Source organism: Dromiciops gliroides, chromosome 3 (assembly GCF_019393635.1).
Source record: "Dromiciops gliroides isolate mDroGli1 chromosome 3, mDroGli1.pri, whole genome shotgun sequence".
Taxonomy (NCBI): domain Eukaryota; kingdom Metazoa; phylum Chordata; class Mammalia; order Microbiotheria; family Microbiotheriidae; genus Dromiciops; species Dromiciops gliroides.
The window spans coordinates 227377174-227386272 of record NC_057863.1 but is presented as its reverse complement, the minus strand read 5'-3'; the positions used below and the strand labels follow the sequence as shown (position 1 = coordinate 227386272).

Below are 9099 nucleotides of genomic sequence, written 5' to 3'. Positions count from 1 at the left end.
GGCTTTATAACATTTCAAGATAAAACTAGCCCCACCTTCATAAGGGAAGGAGTTTTAGACATTGCTCTTACAACATGAAGTGAGAAAAAGTATGTAGTTGAGGATAATGCTGTGGTTAAAAATTTCAGAGACTGAAGCATATCTAAGAATAAACTTCAGATAATACTAAGTCAGGTCAATGGTGATTTGGAAAAGCAAACCCATGTTTAGAGAAATAGTTTTGTGGTTTCTTCAAAGGACAGTGGCAGGAAGACTATATCTAACACTCCATCTAGCATCTCAATGACCATTAATTACTCCTAGGTCCACTTCTGGCCCATCAGGAAGATAGAAGATGAGCTGGGAAGGGTGTCCAGCAGCGACTTCCTCCTGTCTACCGCTTTGTTAACTTGCTCTCAGAAGCCAGAATTGGAGAGCTTCACCCTCCACTCTTAGCTCAGCAGGATTGAGTAACTCTTGATGTCCCGGTGATGTACATCCTGGTATCGAGTACAGACAGAACCTCCAGGATAATATAGTACACAGCAGCAATCTTCTCCTCATTCATCCTAGTGTGAGTGGCAATGTCTTCCCCTTACAGGAATTCCATGACCCCCCAGAGCTCATCCCTAACCAGGTAGTTGTTGTACATCTCTACCACCTTCTCATGCAAGTCTTCTCCCATCATAACCACCTCATTAAAGAGAAGCTCTGGTTACTGCTGCTTCCAGTGGTTCATCTCACAGTAACCAGTTAGCCTGCAGTGGAACTCTTACCAATCTTGATGAAATTGTCCAGGCAGGACAGGGGTCACCAGGGTCCACCACAGGGTGCTATGCATCTAGGAACTGTTCATGGGACACCTTAGGCAAGTGGGGTCCAGATTAGGGCACAGCAGGTCAGGCTGAAGGTTGGCACGGATGAACAGGGGAGGCCAGCTATGGTTCTGAGGTGTGTGGGCTCAGTATACTTTGAGCATGGGCAGGCTTTGAGCCCCAGGTAGCACAGGGCAGTCACCTAGAGGAGAAGTGTGGGGGGACCAGTAGGGGCAGGACTATGTGGTCCTGGTGCCCTTTGTGGGATGGTCCCTGTGGGCATGAGGGTATGTGGTAAAAGGTTTTTGGGTGGATGACTTCACCCATCTCATGGACCTGGGGGTGTTAGGGTCGGGATTTCAGGCCCTGTTAGGGGTTGTTTGTCCCTGGGTGGCTGAGGACTCCTTGGCTAGCCCAAAGCTCCTTCCTCTAATGACTTGGGCCTCTTCTCCATCTCTGCTGCAGCCTCCACATTCCCTGCACCCAACTGTCCGACTCTGACCCTCTGCAGGACCCTGTCCCCACACTCTGGGTGTCCCTTATCCTGTATCCAGACACGACCCCCTGTCCCTTTAACCTCAGTCAACCCATTCTCTTTTTTTTCTTTTCTCTTTTTTCTTGTGGGGCAATGAGGGTTAAGTGACTTGCCCAGGGTCACACAGCTAGTAAGTGTCAAGTGTCTGAGGCTGGATTTGAACTCAGGTTCTCCAGAATCCAGGGCTGGTACTTTATCCACTGCACCACCTAGCTGCCCTAAACTTGGGCCAGTTCTCTCTTTTATTTTCTTTTTTTTCTCCCACAGGGCAATGAGGGTTAAGTGACTTGCCCAGGGTCACACAGCTAGTAAGTGTCAAGTGTCTGAGGCTAGATTTGAACTCAGGTTCTCCAGAATCCAGGGCTGGTGCTTTATCCACCACACCACCTAGCTGCCCTAAACTTGGGCCAGTTCTCTCTTTTCTTTTCTTCCCCCCCCCCCACAGGGCAATGAGGGTTAAGTGACTTGCCCAGGGTCACACAGCTAGTTAGTGTCAAGTGTCTGAGGTGAGATTTGAACTCAGGTCCTCCTGAATCCAGGGCCGGTGATTTATCCACTGTGCCACCTACCTGCTCTTAACCCATTCTCTTGATGGCATGGGTCTGGAGGACCCAGCAGGGGTTTGGGTTGGCTATCTTGTTGCTGAAGGGAATTGGATCATGTTCTGGGCATGTTCTCTATCTCATCCAACAGCAGTGAAAGCTCCTCAAACTTCAAACACTTGTTCCCCAAAACGATGGTCTTATGTGCCCCATTCTGGCTGGCAGTGGTGCAGCAGGGTCAGTGAGGGGTTTGGGCTGTGTGGCCACTCTGCAATGAGCCCCTGTCACTGACAAGAGAGCCCTGTGGACTTCAGCTACTGAGTTGTTAGCCTGAGATCTATAGCATCTGTGTCTTCTTCCCAAGCATGCTATGTGGACCACTGTCACCTCCTCCCAGCTACCAGGACTTGCCGCTCTTCTAGGTCACTGCCTATCCTGGGGCACAGTCGACTTTCATCTCACCCAAGCCAGAGCAGCCACCACTGCATTGAATCCCACATCAACAGTACCAGGCTCTTTTTTAATGTATTTCTCAACTTTGATGATTTTTTCTTTTCTCCCTATTTTTCTTTTTTTTTTTTTTAACTTAAAAATACCTTTTCTTATGGGAAAAGAGGAGTGAACATTTACATATATTTGCATATGCCAGGCACTGTGTGAAGCACTTTACAAATATTATCTCATATGAACCTCACAACAACTCTGCAAGGTAGGTGGCATTATACCCATTTTATAGCTAAGGATACAGGCAAACAGAGCTTAAGTGATTTGCCCACAGTCACACATTTAAGAAATGTCTGAATCTGGACTGGGGATCAGGTTTTCCTGACTCTAGGCCCAGCACTCTAACCATTTCACCACTTTGCTGCCACATGACTCTCTGGAAGGGGAGAAGGGGAGAGATATTGGAGAAAATTTTAGTGATATAAAATTTATAAAAAATGTAAAAAATAAACAAAGAATTCTAACAGTACTTAAATCCCATAACCAGAAAAATGCACAAAAGTTAGATGAAAAAAATTTCATAGGTAAGCCTCCATGTGTAGTAGGGCATCTATGCGGGTTGATAGCATGAGGTAAGAGAAAAGAAAAACCATCTAAACTGTCTTGCACAGCCCCCAGTCTTAGAAAACATTCATTGCATGAATTTTCCAGCAGCTTCTTTTCTCCTCCCTCTGGGCATAACTTATTCTCTCATTACTTAGAGTATTTCCTTTGGCTCTGCTCCTACTAAACAAGACTTATGAGTACCTGTGGAGAAAGGACCAGAAAACTAAGACAATTATGATTTTAAAGGAAATTAATGTATAACCTCTTGATAGAAATCTGGGAAAGGAAACTAGAAGCATCCTCAGTTGGTAGTGAATAGGTTGCTCCAGGCAGGAATGGCCAGAAATAGTCCAGAGACGTGCAGCATGAATGGGCTGGAGCAGCTTAACCTTGAAGTGCCCTCTGGTAGCTTGTATAAATGTTGTTACTCTAAGAAGCTATTCCAGAGACCACCCCCTTCCTTACAACCAAAACAAAACCTTGGTTTTACATTGCAGGGCCACTGATTCTTTACATGAAAAGAAGCAATGAATTCAGATTGAGTTTCTACTATAGATACCTTAACACAATCATAACCTGTGACTGATCTCTTTTGCCACTGTTCTCAAATTTTATTGATCTGTTGAGACATGACTGGAGTTTTCACTCACCTGGTTGTGAAGCAGACATGCAACCTAGTACACATTCTTCAGGAGGACAAAGAGAATTTTCAGACCTTGTTCAGATAATTTAACTAGTCCTGACATTATTTGGGTTCTGCACACCAGTTCATAGGATCATGAGTAAATAGTAGGTACTTCATAAGTGTTTATTGAATGAATGAATGAATCTATTTAGGGTCATAGATTGGAAAGTGTCTTCAGAGGTCATCTAGTTACACTTCCTTATTATACACCAGGAGACCGAGGCACAGAGAGGTGAAAAAATGTGCCCACATTCACACAGGTAGGCAGGAGCAGAGCAAAGATTTGAACCCACTACTTCTAAGTCTAAATCCAGTGCTCTTCTGATTGCATCATGCCATGACTGTCATCTTCTAATACCTCTCAGATTCAGGAATAGTCATGTAACTCAAGGGCATTCTTATATGTTCCATGGATTAAGACAACACATTCAATTAGCTTAAGTTTTGCTGTCATGACAGATTCCCACTTTTGGGGGGACAGATCCTCTCACAAATACACTCTCACATTCTGGCTTTATATGCACCCTCACCAGTGACTACTGGGGCCTTGAAAGTATACCAGTTAGCTGACACCTGCCAGTACTTTGTTTGTTTTTTTTTAGTGAGGCAATTGGGATTAAGTGACTTGCCCAGGGTCACACAGCTAGTAAGTGTTAAGTGTCTGAGGCTGGATTTGAACTCAGGTCCTTCTGAATCCAGGGTCGGTGCTCTATCCACTATGCCACCTAGCTGCCCCTCCTGCCAGTACTTTGGTGTCACAACTACCAAAGATTGATAATGTCCCATGGGGGTTTACACTGGGACCTGGGTCTGTACATGCTCTCAAGTCATCTACTCAGGCAGGCAATGCTTGCCTTACCCTAGAACCCAATATTCTCCCATATACCCTCAGCTCAAGTCACATCCCCTCCTCCTGATCACAGAATCACCTCTTAGAGTTTTAAGCTACACCCTCAAATTGCTGAAGGATGCACAGCCAAACACCACTCCCATCATTGTCTCTAGCCTACACCACTAATACAGCCAAACACTACACTCTCTCTGCTTCCCCATAATCATTATCACTAACTAATGACCCTTTTTGCTTCCTCACTCTCAGTCAAACCAAAAATGGATTCTCTGCCTTCTGCCCAATCACACTCCAGTACACCCCAAACACAGGGAGCTGGCTTCCTAATAGGCTCACTCCACATCCTGATACTCTTTGTTGTCAGAGGTTGGAGAGGGGGAAAGGGGCAGATATAAGCTCTCTCCACTTCACTGCACAACTGCCATGTTAAAGTCTATCATAGAATCCCTGATGCCCCTCAGTTCATTTAGCAGCCAGCAAGCTGCTTTCCATTAAAGCCATTCCCCATTTTCTCCTCTCTTTGTCCCAAAGCTTATTTGTTATATAGGCCTCACTGAGTTGTTGACAATATTAAAAGCAGATTTGTTTGTCCTTGCCATGCATTGCTGCATCTTGGGATTGGATTAATGAGAATAGTTCATGTGACAAGTCACCTATAATATACTTCACACATGCTCATTATTATGTAATTATTCTAACAGGGTCAAATGTATTCCATCTTACCTTTTCTTTCTGTATTCATTATACAGTGTCAAGATTTTTAAACAGTGTAGACAATCTCTTATTAAACTGTGTGACTATCTTTCAGCATGATATTTATTTATTCACTTATTTATCTATTAATTCATTCATTTAATCATCCATTCATTTATTTATTTATCCATTAATTATTTTTTTCATTCATTCATTCACTCATTTTCCTATCCATTCATTTATTTATTTACTCATTAATTTATGTCTCCACTTATTCATTCATGTATTAATTCATTCATTCACTCATTTATTTGTTTATTCATTTATTCATTCACTTACTCATTCATCTATTTACTTATTTATTCATTTGTTTGTTTATTTATTTAATTATTTGTTTTTAGGGGGCAATGAGGGTTAAGTGACTTGCCCGGGGTTACACAGCTAGTAAGTGTCAAGTGTCTGAGGTCAGATTTGAACTCAGGTCCTCCTGAATCCAGGGCTGGTGCTCTATCCACTGCACCATCTAGCTTCCCCCTCAGCATAATATTTAACAAGAAATAACACCTCTCCTCTTGGAAGAGTTTGGTTGAGATTATTTTTTAATCGAGTATAAATGAAACAGATCAATTCTTATTTTTTTTGACTAATGAGAAGTTTTAAAATTCAACCTGTAGTCTAAAAACAGTGTAGAGGAAAAAGCTTGGGGTGGGAGGGGGATGATTCTGTCCATATAGGATTAAAGAAGAGTACCTGCATTTGAATAGTGTTTTAGGAAATTTAGCTGAGTCCATTTCCCCATATTATATGAATCCATTTGGTACCTTTTTGGAGAGATATAGTTTTGAAGGAAAAGGGACAGATTCTTTAATACTCTTTCTGAAACAAAACTTAGATTTGCACAAAAGAAGACTTCCAGTCAAAAGCAAAAACCCTCTAGTCCAGCCACAGAACATGGCATTTCCATATTGCCAATCAGGCACATCTGTTGGGCAATCAGAGCTCTAGAACTTCTGTACTGACATGAACCATATGAGATGCAGACACTAAAGTAGTGAGTCCTGAAAGAAGAATTAAAACTTCCCCTGAAACGGTCACATTCCTCTTGGAAGCACTCCCTGATTGTCCTTGTATATTTGACAAGTATGTCCAGTTAGGATGACCTAGAATCCAAGAGTAGCAGGTGTGACAGAAAAGCACATAAAAACCCAAGCCACTTGCATTTCAGCAGAGAGGCTCAATAGACTGGGATGGCCTTGGCACACTTTTCCACCCAGGTCCTGGATCACATGAATCTCCTATCAGCCAAGCTGGTAATTCTCATTCTCAGGCAATCCTGAGGAAGTCAACCATTGTAGTATGAAGAGGGTCATGGAACAAATGTAGCCAACCACAGAGAAGAACAGCCCAATTTGTCTAACAGAACAAAGCCAGGACTTCATTTTTGCTTCAAATTCTGGAGTTCTTCTGGTGTCAATGTATCCTTCAGTTCATTATCATGCACCCCTGTTGGAGAAAATCCTTGAAAATTTGCAACAGTTTATTCCATTGTGTCTGCAACTGGAAATTATCCCTTAGTTAACTAATTAGAAAAGACCTACTCATTAAGGAAAGTTATTAGCCAACTAGATTCCTATTGTTCTACCTTAATTTATTCATACTATCAAAATAAGTATACTGTACAACTTGCAGCTAACACAGAGAACCAAACAGGTTGGAGCAGGTCTTGTGGGATGGGTGAATTTTTTTAGTTATTAACACTATCAACATGATTCCAAAGAATATGTGATGTGAAATGTGAAGACACTGAATCAATATAACTTTCCCTTGTAAGAAATAAGTACAGGCATACAAAACAAATTGTCATCCTATACATATCTGAGAATATCTCATTCTCCACCTATAGTCCACCACCCCTCTGCTGAGAGGAAGAAGGCAACAATCCTCTGAAGTCACAATTGATCACCGCATTGTATATATTTCCGAAGATTTTAATGAAGTTTTTTCCTTTCCAAAATTCTTAATATGTGATATTGTACCTACAAGGTCTTTATATCTAATTCCAACTGTGAAAATGGGTACCTTGATTTGCTTGATCTCCTCCAATAATCCAGGACTGGACTGGATTCATTGGCTAACACACCAACAATCCTTTGTGTGACCAAGAGTAAACCCAGCTGGACATTCTGTAACTCTGAAGCCAAATCAATGACTTATCTAACTATAGGATATGCGACTATGGATATGGGCCTTATCTTCAGCTACAATTCTTTTTTTTTTTTTTGGGAAGAGATCTTTTCCTCATCAAGACCTTGAACCAAACTTACTGTTACCAAGAATGCCTTCTGATTTGTACATCAAAGGTCACATCCCTCACCCCCTCCCAAATTCCTCACATGCCCCTTCCTCTTTTTGGGAGTAGGCCTTTCTAAGCCTACCTTTCCTTCAAATTCTTTACCTGTCTTTGTACCAATTGTATAAAAACCCTTGCAATCTATTACATGGTGTCCTATTTAGCAATAGGCTGAATAGCACCCATGATCATGTTAGATTTTTTTTCCTACTTAATAAATCCTTAATAAAAATTTGACAGGTATTGTCTTTCTCTGGTTTTCCTTCCCTTTTAGGAAGAAGGAGATTTAAATTTCAAGAACTGGCCTTTGCATTCTCTGGAGAACTGGCCTTGGTCTCTGGTCTTCTCCTCTGGGGAAAGAGAGATAGAAATTCCTTAAGAGTTTGACTCAGTTTACACAACCTTTCTAACTTTATATTCACAGGACAATGGAAATGGGTACCAACCTGTTAACCACAAATGAAACTGAAAACTTTTCCAAAAAAATACATAAACATTTTCCATAATCTGCCACCAAGGCTCATCCTTTTCATGTATTATGGCCAAAAAAAATACAATTGACTAAATTCCTTCAGTCTCTACTACGAGACTAAAACAATAGATCTTCCAAGTAGGAACACCAAAGTCTAAAGATAAAAACAAAGTCTAGCACATTCTAGCTCATTTTTCTATTAGAAGCCTATCTTATTTCCATCCAACCTTTTAAAAGGGGGGTAGGAGTGGAATAAGTTCTCCCTTGAATATATGAGGGAGGATAGGTTATGACTTGCTGAGTGGTGGCATAATTTCACAATGGTTAGGGTATCATTACTACACAATCTCCACTCCAAATCTTATATCTGTGCCTCCCACAGATATACAGAGGCAAGGTGGTGGTGGTGGTGAATCCCCATCAAAGTGTCATCAAAGAACCATGGATTTAAAGCAGGAAGAAGATGCAGAAATTGTCTAGTCCTGTCCTTTTATTTTGCAGACAAGGAAACAGACCCAAAGATGGAAAATGAGTTGGTCAAGGTCTCAAAAGCAGGATAAAACAGAGCTCAGATTACAACCTACACTCTGATTCTGATGGAGGTAGTCAGAAGAGTTAACAGAAACTAAGATCTAAGTTCTTATCAATAGTAACCAGAGTGTTCAAGTCCTTATCAACAAACACTATCAACAGAAGCTTAAGGAAATAGTAGCCAGGGATTAATAATCCTAAATGACAGGAAAAAGAAATTGTACCTAGAAACCAGATCTTTTTTTTTTTTGGCCTATCTATCCATCTGTCTATCCACGCATTTGTTTATTTACTCATTCATCCATTTATCTAATCTATCTATCCATCCATTCATCCTTTTGTTTATTTAGAATTTCCCCCATCTTACATGTAAAAACAAATTATAACATCGATTTTTAAAACTTTGTGTTCCAAGTTCTCATCTTTCCTCCCTATTCCCTCCTTAAGAACTCAAGCAATTCAATATAAGTTATACACATACAATCATGCAAAACATAGCAGACAAAAAAAAAACACTTTAGAAAAAGGAACAACCACAACAAAATATACTTCTATCCGTACTTAGGTACCATCAGTTCTTTCTCTGTAAATGGACTG

At 41.2% G+C, this 9099-nt stretch overlaps 1 pseudogene; it reads right to left on the bottom strand.

The window, feature by feature from the left end:
• Window positions 1-206: 206 nt before the first annotated feature.
• LOC122747383 lies at window positions 207-3590 on the bottom strand (annotated as a pseudogene).
• Between the last annotated feature and the right edge of the window lie 5509 nt (window positions 3591-9099).